Source organism: Agelaius phoeniceus, chromosome 4 (assembly GCF_051311805.1).
Source record: "Agelaius phoeniceus isolate bAgePho1 chromosome 4, bAgePho1.hap1, whole genome shotgun sequence".
NCBI classification, from domain to species: Eukaryota; Metazoa; Chordata; class Aves; order Passeriformes; family Icteridae; genus Agelaius; species Agelaius phoeniceus.
The window spans coordinates 41,502,547-41,525,356 of NC_135268.1; the positions used below are offsets into that span (position 1 = coordinate 41,502,547).

The window sequence follows — 22,810 nt, forward strand, 5'->3', positions numbered from 1 at the left end:
TTTATCAATTTCTGAATGCTTCAGGGGAAAAAAAAAAGCTATTACAATAATGAAAATATCTCTATTAATTGGAGAATTTTCCAGATTGAAATATAGATGATAAGATTTAGAAAATCTGAAGCCAAATTCTCTCTCTCAAGCAGTTTTTCCTTTGACCATCTTTTTTTTTTTTCTTCCATCTGTGAAACGGCTTCTGCCTCAGGGTAGTTCAGGAAATCTATCAGTGTCAGGTGTGTTTACTTTAGTGCAGGAGGGTTTTAAACAGCAATGTGACCCTTGTGCTGGATGTTAGTATGAGTGTTCACAAAAAAAAAAGGCAAAGAATACTGATGGACTTCAGTTGATAAATTCTTGTGCCAGGCTTTAGAGTATAATAGTTTTAGATGAGGTATTGAAATCATGTATTACCTGCCTAAGCACTCTCCATCTAGCTGTCCTGTGTGACATGGATAGCAACAAATCCCTTTCCAAGTATACTTGGGTCAGTCCTGAGAACTGAAAACCACAACCAATTGAATTCTTTCTGGAATAAGTCCACTTTGCATTTCCCCTACAATCACAGCAAGTGCCACTGTGCCTCAATATAGCCCTTGGAGTATTTTTTCCAGTGCCTGTGGTCCAGCTGCAGGAAGCACTGACTCCTGGGAAATTTCAGAAGAATTTCTGGGAGGCCACATAAGTAGAAAGAAGGATTTCAAACACCAATATTCCAGTATACCACATTTGAGGGCCTGTCTCAAAATGAGTTGCAGTATCAGTGCTCTGCCCTTCAGCACAGAGCTCTATCGGAGACTTTCTGTATCATCCCCACAAAGTTATCACCAAGGTAGGTGGACAAGATGGGAAGGACAATTCAAAGGAGGGATGAACTGATGGCAACAATTCCTGGAGTTCATTTTTTAACAATCACTGCCTTTGCCTAGATAAATGACTGAACTGTATATGTATGCATCACCCCTGCACCCCTGTTGTAGAAAAAAATATTTGGGTCTCTGGGTGGTGGACACAGAGATGTGAGAACAGCATATCTACAGAAAGTGAACTGAGACTAGAGAAAAGTGGACTAGAAATCTTTCTTGTAATAAAATTAACATTTTTTGCTAGATTTTCCATCCAATTTTAAGAACAAGCTGTTCTCCATACTTTTCTACTCTTTTGACCCTACCAGCCAAATACGAGGCAAATGCAGTGAGATCAAAATTTCAACTCTCAGGAAGCACAAGCATCCCCAGGAAACTGGAAGGATGGAAGGAAGAGTAATCCCAAAGTAAGGAAACATCCAGATTCTTGAGAAAAGGCTGATAGTGCTTCTTGCAGTATAATAGCTAGCAGGGAGAAGCAAAGGCAGGTTGAGTGCATGTGGGAAAATACTTCAGAAAACACTGCTGTAGAAAGAAACGTGGACCCTGAAACACTGGTTATGCTGTATCTGCTCAGTTACCAATACTTGGGATAGGTTTTATGAATTCAATTATCTTCAGGATTTTGCAATAAAAGTTGCATTTTTAATGAACATTGTCCTTATCTTTGAATCTTTCTCTAGCAGGCTGGATTCTGACCTTCTCAGATTTTTGGCCTCAAAATTGATTCAGTCACATTGGCATTATCAATGCTAAATGCAGCTTCTGTCTTCCATGTAGTTTTTCATTCAGGGTTACACTTTGCATGCTTTGCTCTTAAGTCAGCATATGGTGGGTAGGGAAGAGGGGGATGGGTCTTTCCTGTGACTTGCACTGATTAATCAGGACTCCAAAAACCTGTGCCATGCCATTAGCTTTTGTATGCCCTCTGTATATACATACTATATTTAATTTCTTGATTTTCTTTGAGAAATACATTTTAGGCTGAATATTCTACCATTTGTTCATGTTTTAAGGGCTCTAGTATGAGATAATTCAGCTGGACTTTGAGTTCCTTCTCTTGGCAGGTAACACCAAAGCTTGCAAATCTGGCAGTGCTTGTGGGAAGGTCTTTAGTGAAATGCAGTTAACAAAATCATTTAGATGATGGAATTAGGAAATGATAGTGATAAAGTTGGCTGCTGTGAAAATAGTAACTGACTGACAGAGCCAAACTGTGATTTCTGAAGCTGTTGAACACACATGGATCCATGGCAGTCTGACATCTATGCAGAGGCATGCCAAGCAAATAAATGGAGTATGACGAAGAAAGTGAGAAGGCTTTTGGGAGTATTGCATGTGATCATTTCTATGTAATATACTATGTTCTGGAAACCTATGCAATGGTTAGCCTTCCCTGAAGAAAGTCAAGCCCAAGTGATTCCTGTAAGACCTGTGGTACAGCCTCATCCTCTGTGTATGAGCACAAACTATTAAGTAAAAATATTTTCTTCTCCCTTCTTCCCTTTTAAGTAAATGATAACTTTATATTCTTAGAAGTGTCTACACCATGTTTCTGAATATGCAACACCTGCTCATACAGGGAAAAATCATTTCACTAGCAGTTTGGCATGCTGGCAAGTATTAGATGTGTTGGGTAGAATGTAGAAAATTATCACCTTCTCTTTAGGACAATCAATATCCAACAAATCACATCAAGGTGTGCCATAAATGCAATTCTAGATGCCCTGCAGCACTTAGTCTTGTGCCTAATAACCCACCTATCACCAGGCATTCATCCTCTGCCAGAATGTTTACCACAGGAAGGTTTGTTTATGTACATAGTTCTGAGTGGACTCAAAATGCATACAAACCCTATTCTTATGCCTTATGAAAACCTCTTTTTTTTTCCTCCAAGGAAATGTAATAAGGTGTCTACTTAACAGCAGCCCAAAATGTTTTTCTTATATATATAAAACCAGTTTAATATTTTGGAAAGTATTAATTTTATTTTACATTTATGATTTGTATAACCATTTTGTATATAGACCACTTGCAGGGGTATGGCTCACACCAGGTGTCAGAGGAGTGTGAAATAATTTTTATGCCACCTTTCCAAGGCAATAAATGTCATATAAGCACACCAAAGTGCAGATAGAGTACTTTTAGATGAACATTCTCAAACTGTATGTAAGAAATCTGTTTGACAGACTTACCCAAAGGATGACACTTTTTTCTGATCTTGCCAAAGCAGCAACTGTGTAAAAAGAAAATTTGCTCTGGTGGTTAGGTTTCTTTTCCGAAGAGTTATGATGTAAAGGGAGCGAGGAGAAACTGTAATTAGGAGAAAATAAATGGTTACTTTCTACTGAGCAAAAAAGAAATTTCTAAATGGCATAATTTTAGCAATGGTTAAACGACATAGCAAGTTTTCAGTCATCTTTCCTGTAATACAAAGACAAAATAGAATACGGACGGCAGCAGCTGAAGCCGCAGTCCCAGTCACACAGTTTGTGTCACGATCAGTATAATGCTTATTCCAAGAAATATGTGAAATATTTTTTGTTAGAATCACATGGATATTGATTTTTTTGTGTGTGTGTGCCACTGTTTTTAAAATATCTTTTTAAAGATATAATATCAAAGAAGTACCTTGAACTTTTCTTTTTCCTTTTTTTTTTTCTTTTTCTTACTACGATTAGGATACAAGTTAAAATTTTCTAGAGGTTTAAAATTCTAGATTTATCATTAAGAATAGAGTGGTTTTTCTTAAAACTTCTTCTCTTATACTGATAGGATTGCCCTGCTGGTGGTCTTTACCAGTTGTAAGAGATTCACAATAGGGTAGTTTGTTCACAAAAGCCAATTCTTTTTGACAGACCTCTATACAAAACTATTTTACTCTGAATGGATTGTTTCAAACAGCCTATACATACCTTTTTTGTTAAGAGACATCCTGTATCTCATGAGTTTACATACCAAATTGATTTCTTTTTTCTGCCAGTTACATTTCTATGTCATTTTCATTTGCAGTAAATATTTTCCTCTTTTTCTTACTGAAAAAGGTGTAAATTTTTAATTAAAAAAATAATCCAGAAATCCAGAGGGATTTAGAGCTGCGGACCCAAGTATTAAATGTAAACCAAAACTTAGTCGGTTGGAAGCTGCCCATTATGAAGATTAGACACTCAGTCTCCAGTTCAGAGCATTAGCTGTGGAAGCAGCGGATTCTTTGCCTTCTTTTACAGAGGAGAGCACTGAGTAGCAGCTGCTGATAGAGGTTACTGAGAAAAATGGCAAAACAGTAGGATAAATCGAGGGAGGAAGGATGCAACTGTGTAGTTTAGGATCTTTCAGGCTCCTGATGATGTGTTGAAGTGAGTCTCGCAAATACAAACGGGTTTCAGATTTGTAGAGAGTTCAGTTAAAAGAGAGACAAGGTTCAGATTACAACTGGATTTTCCTTTCTTTAGTGAAGTGTTTAAACTTTTCCCTGAACTACTTCTGCCTTTTGTTCAATAATTAGGTAAAATAACATGAAAACATTAGAGCATTATTTTTTATCACTTCATCTCATTACTGTTATTCATATAGCAATTTTTCTGAAACAAACAGAATTAACTTTTTTTTGGGGGGGGGGAGGGTTGGGGATATTTCTTTCAAAGGGCTCATTGATACATCATCTAATCCCCCAGAACTTCCATGAAAATGTCCTTCTCCTCCTCCTCACTTAGCTGTACTATAAGATAAGGATAGCATGTGTGCTTTGTGTTTCCAAGAGCTGTGTTAATCATTCAAAGCATATGTGCCCTTTTTCTCTGCTGGCTGTCTGGTACTGTAGGTATTAGCACTTTGGTAAAAAAATACCTAAGAACTATATAAGTACTACAAGAACTATAAGTACTATAAAAAGTATCATGATCTATATTTATGTCTTTCATATTTCAGATTTTGGAGATCGAGGTATTTCATCTGTAAATTTGTTTTTTCCCCTACCTTTATATATGACCAATTAGTGTAGAGTGGGATGATTCTAATCAGGGCAGTCTACTTTTAGGGAGCAAAAATCTAGGTGCTGATAAATAGAAATATTGTGCATTTTATACTTGGCCTCACATTGCATTGAGCTTGCTGGGAAATTTGACAAGGAACATTATGTACTTCAATATATGAATCTACAGCCCTCAAAAATCACAGTACCAATGTACACTTAGTAGTTTTGCTTCTTAGGAAGAAAACCCCACATGTTGCCCACTTATATTCAAGAAATGTGTCATAGTTCAATCCCTTTTTTGAAAGAACTGTATTTTTGCTATAACTCTTGCCCTACCCCAGGTACTTCTACTTGCTTACAATTTCCACTTGTATTTTTAGGGAAATAATGATCTGAAACTGTAAAATTCTCAATGCAGTCTTGGAAAGGGTTAAAAAAATAGAGTTACGATTTATCTATGTAAATGAAAAGGGAAAAAGTTTATTGTTTTCAGATTTGAACATAAAAAGGAAAAAAGTTTATTGTTTTCAGATTTGAACACTGAATCTGTGAGCTCATTATGGTCTTAGTCTGTTCTAATTTAAATCAGCATCATTACTGCATGAAAAATGGCCCATCTTAATCCTCACTTGTGAGAAAAAACTAGTCAATGTAGCATACTATTTAAATGCTTAAAAACTACAAGATGTTCTCCATTAAATACATTTGGGCACATGTGCTTTCTCATGGGAACACATTATACTGCTAATCCTGTTGATATCAGATAGTGTTCCTAAGACTAATTTCTAGACATGAATTTACCCCTTTTTTTAGAAAATACATTTCCAGCCAGAAGTGGAAAGCTATATTATAACTATTCTGCTTGATCAAGTCTGTTTTGTAAAACAGACATGAGAATATATGTTGCTGTTATAAATTATACCTTATCTGACAAAAATCTTTCTATTAGGCATTGTTTAAATTTCATAACTTAATGCCCTGTCTTTTTGTAGAGTTGTAAGAAAAACAGGTTTCCAAAGTGATACGCTGATGATGTGCAATTTTGGCTTCTAGGTGGATATTCCATTTTTACTTATTTGTAATGCAGACAACCCTATCTCTTTAAAGTACACCTAACATCTCAGTAGAAGTGGTTGTAACACTAATTAAGTATTTATGATAGGATATCTTAACAGGGCACTTAGGCTACTACTATTCAAATAGGTGAATGAGTATTTGGCTAAAAAGGTGTTTGTTCCCTTTTAATAAAAGTCACTGATCATCATGAATGTTGATAAATTGCTGAAATTATTATTTTGATGAGAAGAAGAAAGGCTCAGTGATTAGGGTAGGCCCCAGAAGACTATCTGAGGCATCATGTTTTCCCTCCCTCATGGTACTACTACTTTTGTGGTATTGGCAAGCCACCTTTGTGCCTTCATTTGCCTTGTGAAAAACAGGCACGTTAAGGCTCTCTCCTTTGACACAATGGCACTCAGAGAAGGTAACAGGAGCACAGCTACTTGTACCTGGGCCACTCTGGTCTAATGACTACCCAGAGTCACCTCCAGTGGAACCTCTTAAAGTCCTCTTCAGGTGTCAGCTATGAGTGATGGAATGTGTCAGTTCTCTGTGATAATACCTACCTTTATCAGAGAGTGTATATATGTTTGTTACTACCTTTAAATTCCTGAATATCTGACCAAATTCAAATGCAAATATAAAAATTAATCATTGTGACTAAGCTGCAACAGTCCTCCCTCCTCAGACAAATGCAAACCAGCCAGTTTAAAAGCCGAAGCACAGCCCTGCCTCCATAAACTAACCACATCCACAATTCTCCTGTTTTCAGGCACTCTGGAAAAATATGAACTATGCAACATGCTATGAAGGCCATAAAATTTGAGCTCTTCTGGATCAGGCAAGAGGAATCAGTTCCAAAAGCTTTAAGTTCCCACAAAGAACATCCTGTTGGCAGTTCCTCACCCTTTTATACCAGCAAGGCCCCCAGCTCACTTGTTTTCACTGATCTAAATTGTGGCAATATGACAGAGAGAGTGTGAGAGTGAAAGAGAAATTCTTTCACATATGTCAAGGCCAGCTGTGAGGTACCTTTCAGTTCTTCAAAAAAAAGGTAAGTTTTTAGGTGACCCTGCTGGTGACCTGAAAAGGCCACCATGACTTGAGTTCAGCAGGGGATGAGTGTTTGTTGCCCATGAAATGCAGCTTCCAGAAAGGAGAGTAAAAGTGGCTGCTGTAGTGATAAATGTACCTGCAGATAGCTGCATGGATTAACATGGCTCTAATTTATTCCACATTAAGAGAAAGGACTATAATGAGTTATTAATAAAGAAAGACGAAAGATGGGTTCAAATTCAATGGTTAATGCTCTGCATAATTTACTGCAATATTCCTTCTGATCAAATTTTTTTTTAAAGCGCTTCTCCCTTTTCGTATGAATGAAACACATATGCTATTCTTCCCCCAGCCCCTCTAGCTACCCCCAAGGTTTTGTTTGATCTTTCTTTCTACTGTTTGGCCATGAGCTGTGTTGGCATAAAGTGTGATATCTGTGCTGGAGTTTGCTTCAACCCCCATTTGTCTACTCCATAGAAATATTTTCCTAAGCAAACATTTATGTTTGAGATGTCTTTAGTGTTTCACCTAATAGATTTCATAAATCATTTGTGTTGGCATTAATGGGACAGTGGAATCTCAACAGAGGGGGCATCATAGCAAAGGAAAATTCCATTGCAGCTAGCTGAAAATGGAGAAAGTGGATGCACTGCAGTGACATCCAGGTCCTATTTTTTAATAGGGTGCAGTCTTCATTTACTGAATGTAGAGTGATACATATTTGTAGAAAAGAAGTACAGAATATATAGTGTGGATAATTTTCCTTTGAAAATAGGGATTATCTAAAGATGTAATTTCTTCCATAGTATCTGACTCTTGGGGGACTCAATATCCTGCTTCCTTCACAGGACCATGGCAGTCTTGGGTAGAGGGAGTGAAATTACTGGTGCTCTCTGAGGGCAGAAATTCAAATGTACTCGAAAGCTCTGCACAAGCTGACTCTAAGCATCCAGTTCCCTTTCCTCCTCCTTTTAAGATCTGAAAGGATATATTCCTGAAGTAATTACTTACTTAGTAGGTTTTTCAATGGCAGAAAGTGCTTATCCATAGGTACTCCATTCAAGCAGTTTGGAAAAGCGTATTTGTGTGATCTAATATTCCATATATTGCAACTAGACCCCTTGGAAGTGATCCTGAGAATATGAACGTTGCTGTGGAATCGCTAGAAGCTCGCTTGCTTAAACTGACTATATTAGTTCATGATTTCATCTCCTAGCTTTTTCTTGGCTCATCTTGTAGCTATCACAGATAGGAGTCTGTCCAGAATTTGAACTGCAAGAAGCCTCCCATTTTTATTAAACTGCCCCCAAACCTGAGCAGAGTTTGTGACTAGATTAAAGTTTCTCCCTTGTGCTCAGTCAAAGCACACACAGTCTGTTGCATATCTGACTTGAAGAGCTTCAGATCAAGATTGTTCCCCACTGCCAGCCACGACTGCCCTCATCAGGACCTGGCTACTAAGACCATTATTGTCCCCTGTTTCACAGAATTCTACTATTTCATTCTGTATGGTCTTTGTTTCTATAGGAATTGTGTGAGCTTTTTGGATAGTATTACATTTCATATGAATAATACATCTGAAATATGTGGTTTTATTGCAGCCTTCTACAGAACAGCGTTGAAAACATATTCTGGAATGGTGTTGTTTTCCCTGGAAGTATTGTATAATCATTAACAATATCTTGATCTGATTTTTGGCAAAATGTGGCTTCTGGGCAGCTGCTGTGATAACTTGGCCTGAGTCAGCAATGGATCTTGTAATAGGGTGAGAGAGAATTAAGTTAGTTGTTATTAGCAAAGGTCCAAGGTGAAAAGAAAACCATAATAGAAGTTTTGTAGACATTCCTATGTATCCCTGCATTTTCTAAGCCAGCTCAGAAGAGTCTTTGTCTAGTGATGTTAAGAATGAAGTTGGATATATCATTCCCACAGACATTTTAAAACAGTACCATGTTCCAAAAGGAGGTAGTTAAATTTAAAAAATAAAATAAAATAAAAAAGAGAATAAATAATATTAAAACTCTGGTTCTTTTACTAAAGACAGAGGTATCAACTTCAGTTTGATTACCAGCCAAAAATAGGCTTTTCTATTCTGAATGATTTTTTGCATATTCTGTAGTTATCTAGTTCTTCATGCTCTCAACAGTATTTCAGAAATTAATGGAGAGTCCTGTGAATACCGTATTTTGTATCTATAATTCGATAGCTTTATCTGACAGCTACGATGCATCCAGATCAAGCTGGAACTCCAAAGGCTTCATTAGCAGAGGACTTGATCATAGATTGCCGAGTGTTTTGAAGTAAGCAGAGTGTATTATACTCATGCCTCTATAGACGCGAAGAAAAACTGTCTCCTACGGTGGTAAATGGAGGGGGAGGTGTTTCTGTTTCAATTAAAGCCCAGGTGGTGCATGATGAGGGGGCCGGTGTCACATCTGCGCGCTCACAGCTGCGCTCTGCTCCCGGCCCGCTCCGTCTGCTCAGCCGCGCTGCTCCTCGGGCACCGGCCGCGGCCAGACGGGAGCCCGCCGTCCGCCAGCCCCGACCGGAGCCGCTCTCCGCCGGTGCCTCCCGCCAACCCCGACCGGAGCCGCTCTCCGCCGGTGCCTCCCGGCTGCGGCGGAGGCGGCTCGCACGGGAGGGAGCAGGCAGGTACTTTACGCTGATATCCCAACTACCTTGAGCGGCAGGGAGTTTATTTTGTGTCTCGGGAAAGCCCCGCTTTGCGGTGGATGCCCGCGGCCCCGCGCTGCCCGTGAGGCGTACGAACAGCGCGGCGGCAGCGGCTCCGCGCCCTCCGGGAAGGCTCCTTCTGCCTGTCCCCGGAGCTCCGGGCCGTACGCGCTCACGGCCGCTCCGCGAAGCCGCCGCGGCCCGCAAAGGGTTACGCGGAGCCGAGCCCGGCCGCCGCCGCGGGCTGTGTGGGGCCGGGCTGGCGGCGCTGGGCGCAGACGGGGCCGGCGGCGGAGCGGCGCGCGCGGGCCGCCCGAGGTGGGCGCGGGGCGGGGCGCGGGCGGGGCCGGGCCGGGCCGGGGGCGGCGCCGCTGCCGCTGCCTCATTGCGCGGCTCGGGCAGCGCTGCGAGGAGCCGCGGGCGGCCCGCACTGCCCGCCCTGCCAGCCGAGCGTGGCCGAGCCCGGAGGGAGCCGCTCGCGTCCTGTGTCTGGCCGTGCTGCTGGAAAAGCCCGAGCCGGGGTCTGGCTGGGATGCGGTAGGAGAGATTCGCGGAATCGGAGATGTAAGAAATGAGAAGTTTTTGCATAATTCGCATTTGAGGTATCGCATCTCGCTGCGGAGTGAAGCCTGCGAGCTCCCTCGCCTGACTCTGTTATGCTCGCGTAATGGGAAAAGTGTAAAGTGCCGCTGATTATTGTGCTTCCTAGGGGATGCGATACCTGCTGCACTGGGGGGGGTGTGGGAGAGGTTGTGCTCGCTCAAAAGTCTAGAAAGAAAAACGTAACTTTACAACAGTGCAAATTATGCAAATAAAAGTATGGGGGAAGAATCAGCCCAGATTCATTTTTAAAGGATTGTAAAATCCTTCATTTAAAGCTTAGTGTAATGTTAGACATTTATGTGGGTACCTGAAAAAAAAAACCAGCCCTAAAGCAGAGCTTTGGTATGGGAGTACGGTGCTGCTGTGAGCAGACACATTTCTGTCTGCTTCTCATTTAAAGTGCCAGCTCCTTCTTTTTTGTATACCTAATCCACGATACGCATGGAATATACAGCTGTGTCGCAAAGTCATTCTGTATTCTTAAAGCTTAATATAATCAAATTCATTGCCTAAAGATGGTGTAGTTGAAGATTTGATCCTTTTTCACTGAAGTGGAAATACTTTCAGTAATTGAAAGCAGATTCATGTCTGGAGTTGTACAAGCCAAGGTTTTCATTTTTAAAATAAACCTTTTGTTCTTCAGCTTTAAATATTTCAGTGAGCCATCCGGAGACCTATGTTAATTGCTAGAGTAGACTTTAAGGAAGGATTGAGGAAAAAAAAACTGAGAAAGGTATGTCAGCAATTAAATTTACTTAAAATAATAATGTCTGTATTTCAGTGCATGAACATACCATTGCAGTTTTTGTGCACCCTATGTTTTAGTTTTCCTGTTCATCCACAGAATCTGAATTTGAACGACCCATCTGTGTATGGAGTTTTTTTAGTTTAAACTGTCTTTGCTTATGTTCACCTTACTTAGCCCGTTTGCCATTTTTTAACAGTTTATTAAACAAAACAGTCGGAACTTTGAAGATTTGGGGAAATTCTGATCTACTCCAGTAAACAAACCTGACACTTCGTGGTGATAGCTGTCCTTTGTTAACTTTGTGTCTGTTTTCTGGCTGATCCTGTGGAAAGCTTCAAAAACCTTGCTTTTCTAATATTTTAGCAATGGGAAAAGAAACTTAGGATGTAAACTACCAAACTCCCAGACAAAGACTGAGCTGCTCTGGAGCTGTTTGTTAGAAGCTTTGAAGGTAGAGAACAATGGAGGCAGGGGAAGGGAAGTACCTTCTCTCCCCTAAGATCTCTAATCCACAGAGTAAATTCACTGAAAATGTGTAGAAAAGTTACTGAAGATGGCCAGAGTCCCCTATTCGTTGGAAAGTATATAAATTTCTTAATAGACACAAGGATCTAATTGCCTGATGTTAAGTATAGCCTATCATTAAGATAAGAATTTGTAATTTGTGTAATGGCACTAAATAGGCTGAGTTTATTCCCATGAACTTCTAGATGGTGTGCACGCAGCTGCTGGAGTGCACTTTTCCTTCATTCAAAAGGTAAATCTTTTCATGCATCCTCAGTAAGTTCTGGTGGAAATATTTGTGTAAAACCCAGGAAAGTGCTCAAACAAGAACAGAAAAAAACTAGCTTACCTTTTTTCATCCATCAGATTGGGGTTCAAAACTGTCAAGCAGCTCAGTGGCTACAAATGAGATGTTACAAAATTTTTTGATTAATCGTTCTGCAATCCTGTGTGGAGAGTGGCCTCATATTTCACAGTGTAAGGGTATTTTCCTTTCAAGGAGTTATAAAACGGTGTGTTACAATTTAGCAAGAAACCTACAGCAATAGGACCTTTAAAAAACATTTTATGTTTAGATGGCTTTGTCTTGTCGTTTTTACTTTCTAAGCTTTCTGACACAAGAAGTTATATGTTCCACACAGCAGAGGGTATTTTTTTTCCATTCAAAGAAAAGCAGCCAAAGTGGTAGCTGCCGAGGAAAAATTGATAATTGATGCAACAAAAAAAATATAAAATGTCATGTCAGATGCGTGTTCATTCTACAAGTCCACACGAAGAATGCTGCCATAAACCCATCAGCTTTGAAGTCTGGTTTTTTAAATTGCAAATAGCAAGTTAGAGATTGAACATTGAAATTAACTTCTATAATAATGGCAAATTTTAGTACTGAAGAGTTTATCCTTTGGCTTGAGAGATATGGATATACCTGCAAATATCAGTATATGATGCAAATGGACCCAACTTAGGGAATTGATCTTGAGCTGTGTTCTTTCAATTTGGGTGTGCATCTGTGAAGATTTGACATGACTTTTCAAATTACCAGAATGGTCTGATAAGCAATTACAAGCTAATACTTTATAACTTCTCTTCCTGTAGCTTATATTGCTTCCCAATTCACTTGTTGAACTAAACAAAGAAATATAAAAGGTCTTAATATGTACACCTTGTTCAACATAGAATTGAACAAATCATTTGAGTGATGATACGAGAAAATAGGACTTCACTGTATTGTTGTCCAAAATAAGAAAAAACATTAGCTTCCTATCTTTCCTGTATGTGTTCAAAGATCTTATTGTTGATTATGTTCATCTAAATGTCTATTGGCTATGCTTTGTGTGGGTTTGAAGGACTTTTTCCAGAGGTAGTTACAGATTTATGCATTTCAGAATAGCAAGAGGGCTTTTGTTTGCTCAGTAATGTATGGAGTATGATGCTGTGAGCTGGTGACCTCACTAATGGTTTGAAGATGTATATATCTTTTAGGTTTGGAGATTTTTATACAAAACAAGAGATCAGGATGAAATAAAGCAACTGTACAAAAAACCAAAAGTTTATGTAGTTTTCCAGTTAAGTTAACCTTTTTAAATGTTAGGAACAAGTGGAAAAACTGGCTCTTGTGTTCCTTTAAGAAGTGTCACTCACATTAAAAACTGAGCAAAATAGGTAGGTAGCTGAAATACTCTTTTCTACTCTGAAGAGTAGAAAATAGTCATTCATCTTCTTTGTATAAGATTAAGGAATTCAGAGTGCAATTATACTTCAGTACTCACTCAAGGTAACAGCAAGGTATGCAGTCTTCTTTTGAAATTCACTAAGGCCACCATTTATCCAAACTTGAAAGGAAATAATTGTTTTGTGTAAAGTGCTGTATAGTAGATTGTTTTTGAAGCAAGTCTTTTAGATGTATGAAAAAGGTAGACTTCTCATATCTGGGAGCAGTAAATCATTCTAGCTCAGAGTGAATGGCTTATTTATGGCTTCTTATTTACAGGAGAAAACACTCTGCATAGTCTTGGTATATGAATCATTGCAAACTTCGTGGTTTTGATACTGTAATCACTGATTTTTGTACTTACTACATGAAAGTACCTTTACAGGAGGTTTAACTTCTGGTGTATTCAGAATTCAGGAGTTAAGTCTACATTAAGAAGTGTTACAGCAAAAGATTAAGCCAAATACATGAACATGTTGAAATTTGCACAAACTACATCTACAGCTCAAAGTAATGGTGGCCTGACAAAATAGCAGAGGTGGATTTGCTGTAATTTCTGAAGAACTGCATTATGATCAAACTGATTAAAGACATGTGAGAGGGTTTCTGCATACTTAATTTTCCATGGCAAAGGAACAGCAATTTTGGCAGTAGCAGTTAGTTAACTTATCTAGTATCACATCAACAGTGAGTTATGTGTTTTTATCTTTCTGATACAACTTGCTGTTTTGCCACTTTCTTGCTTTTGAAGGGGATTCAGACCTATACAGCAATATTTCTAAGATGATTAAAAGAAAACCAGATTTAGAAGAAAAAAAAATTAATCTAAAATAAGATCTCTTGCATCTCAGCATAACTAACATCCAACTGCTTTACCAGCTTTTTTATTCTTTTTATTCTGTTTCAGTTATTAGTCCAAGAGCTATTGACATGGGGCTTTTTTGTCTTGGTATCAAGAAGAATTAGTGTCCTGGAGAGCTGTTTGGAATATAAGAGTATATATTAATAAAAAAAAAAAAAAGGCAACTGCTATTACAGAATGATATTGTTTAGTTGTTTTGTATAATTGTAAAAATCATAAAAAAGCACTACCTTAAGATTTCAAATTGTCATAACTGCCAAACTAATTTTTCAACTGCTTTAAGTTTCACCTCTAATATAGTTGCTGACCACACACAAAGGGGAAAAAAAAAAAGGAATGGAAACGGTTTTTTAGAGCAGCTTTTGGTTTAATCATATAGATCTGCTTTTCCATAAAACATTACTGTAGCATTGTATGAAATATAACCAGTTTCAATTCTGCAGAAATTTCAGAGTTGTTAATTTTTGCAGAACATTTTTCCTATTAAGTCAGAAACTGCATTAAAGAAAAGACTGTTATCCAGGGAGTTGTAAAAAGTAGCCTGGAAAGCCTCTTATGTTCTTTCTTTTAAATAGGACAGAATTGCCTTACATAGCAAAGTTAACTTTGTTAACCTTTTATAATTATTTAACCATTATTTCATTTTACCCCCTGCTTAAACACTGTACATTAATGCAATAGACACCTGGCTGTGCTCTTAAAAGTTTATTTGTCTTTCAATTCCTGTGATAGTAGGGGGCAGTATATCTCCTTAATTATCTTTGTTCAGGGAAATGTTGAAAGGCCAGGGTAGTTAAACAAGGCCATTTGGATTTGCAGTAAGGTCGAAGTCAGATGCAAGGAAAGTGGTTAAATGCATTATCATCTTATTGAGCACATCATCAGTAAAGTGACCTTGATGGAGGTGGAAAAAGCCATTTGGCTATTTTATGACAGCCACCTCTCTGCTGGCTTTATCCCTGCCAGAGTGTACTTCAAATAGCTTTATCACAGTCTTCTCTTGTTGCTTTGAAATCTGATTTTTCTTAATTACGGGTAACAAATTAGAGGTTGAACAATGAAATAGCTTTCTAATAATAGCAAATTTTACTACTGAGGAGTTTATCTTTTGGCTTGGGAGATCTAGAAATATCTCTAAGTTGACTATTAAGATGACCTTTATGTTAATCATTATAAACCCGCCTTTAAGGATTTCATTAATAATCACTGGGTTTTATTCATTATTCTCCTGCTTTTTAGACTGTTTTTTAGTTACTGTGAGGACAAACAAGCCAACTTCCAGCCTTAGCAGCAGGGACATTTTTTCTTTGAATGTGTGTGTATTTATGTTTTTATAAAGGTACTCAAACCTTGGGAGGCCTGTGGCTAAACTGGAAACAAATACTTTAGAAAATATATAATTAATGGTTCAATTTCCATCTCACTTGTGTTTTGTAATGGTAGTCAGTATTGATGTCTTAAAAGCTTATAAAAGTATAATTCTAGCTATTGCATGTTAATATAAGTATTTAATCAAAATAATCTCAACTGTCCGTCTTCTCCTCTTTCTTTTTTACCTGTCTTCTAATTTAAGAAAGACTTCTTTCATTTGTATAAAACTACAATGATTTCAAATAAACTGGGTAATTTTCAATTTTTGGCCTTTAAAAGAACTTACTGATATTTTTTTTTATAGTGCTCCCTGTCTAGAGATTGGCATAATTGTTAAGGGAATTTAAAATAAATGCACGAAATACAAGGGAAGACAATAACAGGAAAACTGGATCCAAATTTGACCACCTGAAGGTACAGGTTAATCGACTGAGACTCACAGCAGAGCATTAAAAATTATTGGAGGCTAGAGGGAATGATTTATAAGAAAAGATGAGAAGAAAGAAAAAAATAATGCAGCATAGTCACATGGAAGAACCACCTGAAAGATTTTTAAAGACCTTGTGGACTTGGATGATGTATCTAGATGCACTAAGATGAATTAAGGACCAAAAAAATGAGCTGCATATCAAGGCACATTTTGTAATGGTAACATCCTGGAGGCTGTGGAAAATATCTCAGCACAGTTCATAGAAATACAATACATGTTTGAAATTTGAAATGCAATTATTACTTTTTTTGTGGTAGTGTGTTGAGTGTGAGAGGAACCTTTTGTTCCTAAGCTTTGATTGTATGTTGCCATTTTGAAGGTAGATGATTTTAACTTCCACTTTGCAACCTATGAGCTCATTTTCTTCAACACATAGGTGATATCCTAAGAAGAGAGCAGGATTCTTCTTCCCATTATCACTTTTGTCTTTGGACCTGGAAGGCATCTCATAGCTGTTGCCTCACCAGTTTTATATGTGTGGTTTTATACATTACCCTTGGGTTTGCAGTATTTCTCTGAGACAGGTTCCTTGGGGCAGTTAGGATTTTAAAGTTGCCAGTTGCCAGCAATGTTTTGGTGTGGTCTTTAGTACAGGATTGTAGAGTCAGAGTGTGTTCTCAGCATGAGGCATCATCATCCAGATGGAGAGAGAATCTTCCTTTTCACTCATTGCAAGTTCCCCTAGTTTCTCACAGACTTGCCTATTGATCTAGTTGCCTATATGATAAAGTGCCCTTTGCCTCTGTAGTCTAAAGAATTTTCCTACATTTTTCTTTCTGTTTAATTATTCTTGCTTCCTTCTCAGCTCTCTCCTTGTACTTGTCAATCATGTTCTGCAATAAAGCAGAATGTATGTGTGTGTGTTTCCATATGCCCAACCAGAAGACAAGCCTTTTGAAGGCAGACGCATCAGTCAGAGTTTGAAAATGCAATTCTGTCAAACTGTCTTTTCTGTCAGATGACTTCAAGAAGGTTGCCACACAGCTAGGCCTATCCATTGTCTTGTAATGATGTTGAATCTTAGGATCTGTCCTGCCAAGCAAGAGACAAGCAGTAAGATGCTGCATCTTGGGCTGAAGAAGGTCTCACTGACCCTTGGCAAGTATGCTGAAAGTACTGACAATATTGAAGCCTTTTCTGTAGACTGGAAGTACCTCAAAGAACTTTTCCTACCCTGTCTTCCTTTTCTTTTGCCCCTCCTTGACAGTTTTGGTTTATGGAGCTGAGCATGTATTTTATTGCCAGGAGAGTTTCTTTTCAACAGCTGTCCTTTCTCCAAAGAATACAGTAAGGTTCATAACACTGAATGAGTATCTTCAGAGCATTTCAGACAGTCTTATTCTGCAAACCCTGCTGCTCATCATTTATATGAGAACCCAATGTTTACCACCCTATTTTTCCCCTGAGGTCAAGGAATCTTAAACAGACTTTTCAGTCAGTGGGTTCCTCTCTGGATGTAAACCCTTCTCCCCTGATGATTTTCCTGTCAGTGACATTTGGATAGTATTTTGAGTTATTCCTTAGCAGTTCTGCCAGCTTTTCACACAAGAGACCTGCGTATTATTTATCAATTCTCTTTTCTCATTTCTGCCCTCCAGCTTGTACATTACCCCCTCATCCTAGTCCTTTCCACCTAATCCTAATTTACTGCTGATCAGAGCCATGGCAGCAGAACCAGTTACTTGAGGTGAAAAAAGAGGAATGAAAATAAAGCCTACATCAAAGTTATGTTTTTGCCTTTGAGGCAGTTGGTTTTGCTTGCAGTGATTTTGGTGACACCGGACAGAGCTGAACATTCTTCATTCTGCTTGTATGTTGTTTGCTTTTGTTTCCTCTAATGCAACTGTACCTCATAAAATAACTGGTAACAAATTGTTTATTTTGAGTGCTGGGTTTCACTTGCCAATGTACAGCAGAGTTTCTGCTAGAATCAGTTATTTGATTATTTTTCCCTGTCTTTTTTTATGTGTAGTTTTTTGTGTGTGTGGAGTTTCCATGTGCTCTTAAGCCAAATGTGGTCAGTATGCAATGGAGTACATGGGGATTTTTACTAAGAAATACAAAAATGTACTGAGTTCTATAGCAAACTGAATTACCATCACTTCATGAAAGTAGGTTTATTTGGTATAGTCTGTATAGAAATTATAACATTTATAAACATCATTTGTAGACTGAGCTGTGTTAGTCTGGAACAGCATATGCATGCATGTGTATAGTTTGAATTTTAGCCAAGAGAAGGAGTCCCCTACATTCAGCTGGCTGATGTTCTGCTTGTGTTCATGGCTATAATACAGCACCTCTTTAACATCCTACCTGAGCATTCAAATGGAACAGGCCATGGATGGTGGTAAATCCAGCAAAGCAGTAGAACTTGAAGTATTGGAAAGTATCAGTTCTGCTTGCCTCCTGGGAGCTGCCTGCAGCTCAGAGTGGTGTGCTGCAGGCTAGCACCTATTCCCATGGGATGTTCCCTCCTTTCTTGGGTTTCCCAAATTTTGCAACATGGTAGAAGAGGGCAATGAAAGGGAAAGAAGAAACCAGCCAAGTCCCTTTCTTTTTCACTGTAGAGAGAAAAATTATATTGTGGAGGAGAGATAGATGTGTAGTCCTAGAGTACAGTAGCAAAGGGAACAAGCCAAGGTCCATTTCTTGTTACAGCTCAGGTATCACTGATGTGCACAAGTGCTTCACCAGCAGCCTGGGGACCTCTTTCATTCAATCTCCTGTGAGCAGTCTGTGGTTCATACCCTTCCTTGAGCTGTGGGGGTGTTATCTGGGAGAGCACTGGCTGTTAGCCAAAAACTAAGGCAGGAGCAATACTATCAGTTCCCAATTACTGATGTTTTTTTACCAGTGTTTACCCTCAAGCTTGCACTAAACTGCTCCTTGAGTTAGTGCAGATATAAGCATTGAGCCTGAGGCTCATGGTAGGGAAGAACTGGAAAGGGTAAAACAAAGGACACACCTGTGTCTCTAAACAAATTTGTATTCGACAGAAACCACTTTGAGCATAACATCGCAAACTTAACAGCAAATTCACCCAGTATATTTGTCTCAGAATATTTTTCACACTGCCATTCTAGTTAGGTCTGGATTTCTTTGTTCTTTTTCTCTGGTGATTTCTGTATGGGCCTGCCAGGCCAGAGCAGATAGGAACCCTTTGAAAAGTGATCCTGACAAACCTGCAGACTCTCTTCTTAAGAGATAGTAGTTATCTCCATTTTACTAATTCTTTATTCCACAGATTCACTTCCTGTGCTAAGAACATTTAAATGAGGCTTTTGCTTCCAGGGTTTTTTTGTCATATAGCTCTGAATTTAGGATAATGAGGTTTTTTAAATTGCTTTAAAAAAAAAAATAAGAGAAAACCACACAAGAATATGAAATGTCAGTTCCCATTCAGCACTCAGCTGAGTTGAGAGGCTGCATGCATAACTACCTTGCATGTACCTGTTCTTGCCAGATTTGTTGCTCCTTTATCAGTGAAATCAGCTTGAAAAATGTCCATTTTGCCTCATTTTCATGTACATTTCCATATTTTTTGAGACACATAAAAATACTGTAACTCATGTTGGTGGTCATACTCAAAGTGAGATAACTTAAGTAACTAGACATGTTTTGATGTGTTTTCTGCTGGATGTAAATGTATGCAATATTGTATTTTATTTCACAGAAGTAGGTTCTTCCTGTATGCACGCAACATTCTAAGAATAATAAACCTTTGTATCATGACATTCCTATTGCTACAATCAAATTTTAAGTTGGTTGAAAAGCGTAGAAGTAGTCCCTTTTGCCTACCCATATGAGGAGCCTGAAGAAATGCACTCATCTCTGTTGTAAGTCAATTGTAACTCTCACTAAATGTCTTTCTGTGGCAGAGGAATGACCTAGCTAGCTTATGCTTTGGATGGAAGTACACCTCCTTTTAAAAAAGGTACTGTTGTTTTTTTTTTTTTTAAGAAAATTATTAGCACTGATGCATACAAGACAGATTTTTGTAAAGTGGTGGACTTTGCCTCTGCCAGCTGTCTGTTAATCCTTAATCTGAGACTCTCACTCAAGTGCTGATTTGAATTCTACAGACAGACCTTCTACCTTTGCCTTTGCCTATCATAATTCTGGAGAGCTCTTCTCCACCTCAGCAGGATTAAAATGAAGCAGAAAGAAGGTATTTGTTTACTTGTCCCAGACAAACAGGTAATGAGCAATTCAGTGTCACTGTGACAGTGTCATGCTTTGAGGTGACCCAAGGTCTTTCATTGAGGCAGATGTGTGTGTGCTTGCACAGTTAATGTGCCTTCTGTCCCGGCAGGCTGGTGTTTTCAGAAGAGACTTCTGTGGTAAAAGTTTCACAGACTTAGTGGAAGAAGGGTTATTTTACTGGTCTGGTCATTTGGGAAACTGTAACAGTAGCATATTATATATAGATATACAAATTAACAATAATATTTATACTTTTCTCTGAAATACCTGAGTTTTATCTGTGGCATAGTGAGTAAAGCAGATTTTATTAGGTTGCTGTGGTCTTTGACATGGTTAAACTTGCTTCTTTCCTTTATACTCAGCATATATTGATGTACCAATGCAGGGAAACAGTATAATCTTGTTGAAAGGAGAACATAAGCTTAATCTGTAACAAAATGTATAGAAAATTTTAGAGTTTTTAGTGTTGATAGAATATGAAGTGTGTCCTGGAATCAGTGTAGTTACACATCTGTCATATAAGCAAACCAGGATCAAATCAATTCATATATATCAATTGACAATGTACGTATGACTGTTGCGGTGTGAAGCAATATCCTGTTTCACCTTTCCCAGCCCCTCAGGTGTGCCACCCTCTCCTTTCCCTGCCCCCTTGCTAAGTGCTGTCCGTCCATCTTAACATTCCAGCAAGGGCATTGTCTGGTTGGTGCAGTTCAAAAGATGCTTCTCAGCCCTGGGGTCATTGGCCAGTCCAGGTGTCATTGTCCCCTGAGACTGCCCCCCTCCCACCTGGTTGGTGGCACACCTACCCCTTCCCTCCCCCTTTCCCCGGGCTTAAAAAGACACGGGACCATGGGCTCGGGATTCTGTTGGAGCTATTACCAAGATTTGGAGACCTGTGACCCTGGAATAAAACTCTGGATTAACCCTCCAGCAGAATCCATCTCCTTCTCCTCTTCACCTCGCCTAAAGCCTTTCCACTAGAGGTAAAACTGAATTCCTGCTTGCCTGGACTTGTTCCAAGTGCCAGCTGCAACATCCAGCCAGCCAGGGGTGTCCCTGAGGTGAAACACCACAGCTGCCACCTCTGGTCAAGCAGCAAGGGCCAGAAGAGCCCAGGCACGTTCCACCCGGTAATATTGGGATCATATTTCAGCATATGAAAATTGCATATATTTATTTTCCTTATATTTTATTATTGTACTTTTCTGAGTCATTCCAAAAAGAAGACAATGAAAGATGTTACTGTTAGTTACCAGATACCCACATTTAAATATCTGCTGTTGAGTATCTACTAACAGAAAACCTGAATATAATCTTGATAAAACCCACACCAAGACATGACTCATAAAATAAGGGTTCTTGGGTTATTCAGACTACCCCTAGAGTTCCACTGAGCTTAATGAACTCACTGTTGCATACAAGAAGTGATAGACATTATTAGAACATATTATATGTGTTCATACTTTGGGGGTATGTTACAAGTTATTTAATATATGTAATAAGACTTGTCATAATAATCATGTATTAAGTGGCAGCTAAAGTTCCCTGTGCAACCTGAATTAAATTAAGAAACTTGTTGAAGGTTACAGGTGGGATCTGAAGTCTGAATCTCTGGAGTTTCTAGATCCTATGACAGAATAGGGATTATTGCCTCCCAGAATTATTTCCAGATCATTTCAAGATTTGCTCTGTCCTTGAGAGGCGTCCCTGTTGCATTCACATGTCTGCACAGATACCCCTCAGTGTCCCTAGGTTCACATGGCAGCACAGAGCTATCTAAGAAGGCACAGGGCCAGCATAGTCCTGGTACAGTTCGGACTGGAAACCACTACTCTAGGCTGTTAGACCGATGTGTGGCCTATTGAAATAAAATATTATTAATGAATTGAAATGTTACCAATATTTATAAAACACCTTGGACTCACAAGAAATCCAAAGCTTTTAGTTTCCCCCACCTCTTCAGAGGAAGTTTGTATACACGCTGACTAACGCACCAAATTTCAGACAGCTGTGAATTAAAACCACTAAGTTATGAATGCCTGAGAAACAGAGTGCATAGTAGAAATGACAGATGCAGCACAGGAATGCTATAATAACTTAATATAATAAATGCAATAAAATCAGAATCAGCACCTTCATGATTCAGAAGGAGATTACAACTAGACACATTGCTTTTGTAGACAAATTCCCTGCTATGTGGCTGCTGTAGCTCTAGCAGGTCTTTACATGCCCCCAAGAGCAAATCAGGCTTTAAAGAGGTAGTGCATTTGAAACTAGCAATCAGGTTTGGGGTTTTTTTAATATCTTTAATTCAAGCAAATGTAAAGTTTGAAGTGCTGTCTACTTGAGTAGAGTTCCCTGGAACAGATATCTAGTGTGTGTCAAATGTGTATCTTGGCCCTCCTCAGGTTGGGAACTCTTAAAATCATAAGGTAACAAAATGTTTCTTTATTTATTTTAGGTCTTATATTGTTAAATGTTAAATGCAGGTATCTTTTAGATGGCCAGGATTTGAGAACTTTTTCCTTTTCATTCTATGAAAGCCTTGAGAAAGAGGAAAAAGCCATTTACTGAGAGATTTGTTAGTGTTCTACAGAGCTATCCTCTTTTGGCTTCCATACTTTGTAACTGGTTGCAAGCACACAAATGTAGGGTTGTGGTTTTTTTGCTGTCACGAAATACCCTTGAAGAAAG

The 22,810-nt window shown here is 38.8% G+C and overlaps 1 protein-coding gene across 34 annotated transcripts in view; it reads left to right on the forward strand.

The window, feature by feature from the left end:
* Positions 1 to 22,810, forward strand: part of TENM3 (teneurin transmembrane protein 3) — a 1,291,791-nt gene that overhangs the window by 1,043,892 nt on the left and 225,089 nt on the right. For 2 of the 34 annotated variants that reach the window (XM_077177382.1, XM_077177388.1), the window contains exons 1-2: positions 9,999 to 10,185; positions 10,868 to 10,957. The exons of 31 other annotated variants lie outside the window; for them this stretch is intronic. The gene's annotated coding sequence lies outside the window, so the exon portion shown is untranslated. Of the gene's footprint in view, positions 1 to 9,998; positions 10,186 to 10,867; positions 10,958 to 22,810 lie in introns of those variants that run through there. One more of the 34 variants, XM_077177389.1, reaches the window with a different exon arrangement.